Consider the following 3,473-nt stretch of genomic DNA (forward strand, 5'->3'; position numbering starts at 1 on the left):
AAATTCTGAGTATGGGTCACCATACTTGACTGTATGTCACGTCACTTTCACTTTCAGTACAGTATGAATTAGTGCAAACAGAATATCAGGTTGCAGAATAATAGTGAGTCAGAGTCCAGTCAGTGTAGCTGATAGAGTGCAGTGCACACAGTATGAGGCTGCTGGTGTGTGTATGTGTGTGTGTGTGGTGTTACTGGTACGAGTTCAGTTCAGTCTGATTGCCTGTTGAAGGAACTTGTTTTGCAGTCTGCTGGTGCTGGTTCTGTGATAATGTCTGTCTGATGGTGATGTTGAGAGCAATCCATGGCTCGTGTGGCTGGAGTCTCTGACGGTCCTCAACAAAAGAAAAACCTTGCGTAGATGTCCTGGAGAGACAAAATCATTGTGTCAATTATATATTATTATTATTTAGAATTGTTGTAATGGACATACCATTGATTCCTGTTGAAGGTTGTTGGAGGTATGGGCTCTCAGTTGTGAAGTTTCTTTTATGGCCGTAACATCTGTGCAGTCACACAGCTGTTTGGGAATTCAGTCTTCACAGTTTCAGGCTGCAGCGCTGCATTTGGTGACCATTGACTCCTCCATCTCTGGCCTCAGACCCGCTTCTCTTTAGTCTGGAGTGAAGACAAATGTTCTCAGTACCAGCTTTCCTTCTACTGCAGTCTTTCTGTACAAGTAGAAAATAATAAAAACAGTCATAACAAATCAGTTATGTATTGAAAACTCATAGTACATATGAAGACTTCAGATGCAAAGGCATCTAAGTTCCACCTGAAGTTTTCTTCTAAAATTCTTCTTAGAAGAACATTTCATACAGAACTTAAAGGCTTTTGCATCTGAAGTCTTCATATACAACACATCTCGTTCTTCATTTCTCCATCAACTGACTTCATCCTCCTTCAAAAACTGTAAGTCCATAAGAAAAATAGTTTTGGTGAATACAGGTGCAGGTGTCAGTACTCACCATATTCAGTCATTTTCTGCCCAAATTCCAGAAATGATGCCCTGATGATTTGTTCATTCTAGGACTTATAAAAAGATGTATATGTGAAAAATGATAATTGCTGACTTGAATAGAGATCAACATCATATGCTGTACTAATGCATTGCTTGAATACAGACACATCAATGGGGATGAGCACCTTTTCACTCTTTTCTGTTTGGGCACAATAGAGCCATGTTCATTCCTCATCCCCAACAGGACTGATGTTCTTTGTGTTTTTGCTCTTCAGCTGTAAAACAAAAATATGTCTATTAACCCCATGTTTAATTACTATTGCTTATTACATATGAATTAAGACAGATATAATTAAGTAAATTCACCAAAAGATTCAGGTTAGAGGATTAAATGAATATTGATTACAATTTTCTACAAACCTTTCTTGGAGAGGGCTGATCATGACAGGAACTTGCTGAGCCACACTAGTAGACATTCAGTTGACAAACCTGAAAGAGGCCATCATGCAACCATCCGCTCTGTTTGTACCTTACAACAGAGCAAGAGAGAATGTGTGAGTGAGTGGAGAGAGTAAAGGACTAAGATGAAGACAAACAAGCAAAGAAAGGCAAAATCTTGCGTTTGAGTTTAACAAAATGAGAGGGAAGAAAGCTGTATCTTCAAGCTATATTATTCTCAATTATTTTCTACACTATAACATGCAGCAGGATTGTTGTAAGCAGTTTAAAGACCTCTTCATACCAAGGATGAGTCCATACTTAATGACACAGAGGAACAACATCAGTGGAATATATTTTCCAGCTGATGAACATTAAACAGTCAATCAAAATGCACATTTCAAAAGCTTGATCATTTAAAGTGGCAGACATCAACGTCGCTGCAGTGTGTATATTAATAAACATAACTTTATCATTGGTTGATGTTGGTGTGGATGCTAAAATAGTTATTGTAGTTACTATTCTTGGTGTGAACAGCCTTAAATGATCTAATTTGGCCAAATTAACTGAAGATCTGATGTGTCACATGACAAGTTACACAGCATTTCCTGACTTGCTTTTAAACAGACGTGTTCAATTAAAATCAACATGGAAATAAAGGCAGACTGTGAGGTGCGGACAGATATCATGTACTGTTAGAACGGGTTAAGACGGTGCTAATAAAGAATACAGTGGACTCAATATAAACTTTAGGATATAACGCTCTGACTACTTAAAATGGACACAGTCTGCATGAGAGCTGAGGCGATGGTCAATGACAGCAGGAGGAAAAGCTGGAGAGTACGCTTGTACAATATCATATGAATTTGCTGAAATTGTTTGAATTATTAATACTTTGACATATCACAGGGTTTGTACTGATGGGGTCGTGAGGTATTTAAAAAAGTAAAAAACATAAAATTCGGTGCAAAATGTAACTGCAGTAAAGTTCTGTCGAGGTGCTCAGATCAACACAGACGTACCTCTGGAAATATCTGCCTTAGCAGCTTTTGGTCTTCTCCGTAAACACACAAGATGGTCAAATTCATCCCTCTCCACAAACAAGGTTTGACAGGCCCATGGTCTTCCTTTTCAGCTGGAATAAAGAAAAAGTAACAAGTTGTTGTTGTTGTTTTAATACATACATGTTTAGACAGTGTGTTAGAAATGATCTGTGAACAAAATATTTGAAAGGAAGGACTATAAGGAAGGTTATTAACATAAAGTAAGGATAAATTAATTAAAGTAAATCAGTTATAACTACATATCTTCAACATTACCTGTGTCGAACCTTTGAAGGACTTCATCTTCACTGAAAACTTCTTCAAGTTGAGCTTCGAGTACAAGTTCCCTGTTAATACAAGAACTGATCAAAATCTGATTCTGAGCTGTGAAAATATGCCATGATGAACAAGAGAAAGAAAGAAAAATATGTGTGACTTATTTATGAATTACAGTTCAGAAAAATAGGAAAGGAAAATGAGAGAGAGAGAGAGAGAGAGAGAGAGAGTGAGAGAGAAAGAGAGAGAGAGAGAGAGAGAGAGAGAGAGAGCATCATAAAGAGCTGCTGGACACTGAATGTTGTTGTAGGAGCTGGAGATGTATGTGATATGAAGAAACTGCAAAACTGAAAAGAAAAAAAACACTGAATCACAATTACATTACAAAAAGGTATTAAAGGCATGGCAAATGTGTTACTTAACTAAAGAGTACACAATAAGCACAGTTACTGTGGTGAAAAGCATGGTAACGTGTTTATACTACAAATACCAAAGTAAAACTACAGTTATGACGGGAGATACATTGAGTTGTGGTTACTGAGGTTTTATAACACGTGACATGGTTCAGCGACATGTTACTATGGTAAAAACATGGTAAATGCGCGACTTTTACATGACCTCTTTCCACCACAGGCGAATTTCAAACGAATATCACAATGAAAACTAACTTTATAAAGCTGCAGATTTCGATTAAATGATTTGAACGTCAAACTGGTTTAATAGGACATACAGTGTCCAGTATCGATTTGAAAATAA

General features: G+C 37.2%; 1 long non-coding RNA gene across 2 annotated transcripts; it reads right to left on the reverse strand.

The window, feature by feature from the left end:
* Positions 1–244: 244 nt before the first annotated feature.
* Positions 245–2,482, reverse strand: LOC113096376 (uncharacterized). Of its 2 annotated transcripts, none has more exons than XR_003288498.1 (5): positions 2,421–2,482; positions 1,381–1,489; positions 968–1,031; positions 433–670; positions 245–365 (listed from the first exon to the last, which is right to left on the reverse strand). It is a non-coding gene; the product is annotated as an uncharacterized LOC113096376 (long non-coding RNA). The 2 variants fall into 2 exon arrangements; XR_003288497.1 differs by lacking the exon at positions 968–1,031 and adding an exon at positions 1,146–1,235 and having other exon boundaries at positions 433–617.
* Positions 2,483–3,473: the final 991 nt, after the last annotated feature.

This window comes from Carassius auratus, unplaced genomic scaffold (genome assembly GCF_003368295.1).
Source record: "Carassius auratus strain Wakin unplaced genomic scaffold, ASM336829v1 scaf_tig00215912, whole genome shotgun sequence".
Lineage (NCBI taxonomy): Eukaryota > Metazoa > Chordata > Actinopteri > Cypriniformes > Cyprinidae > Carassius > Carassius auratus.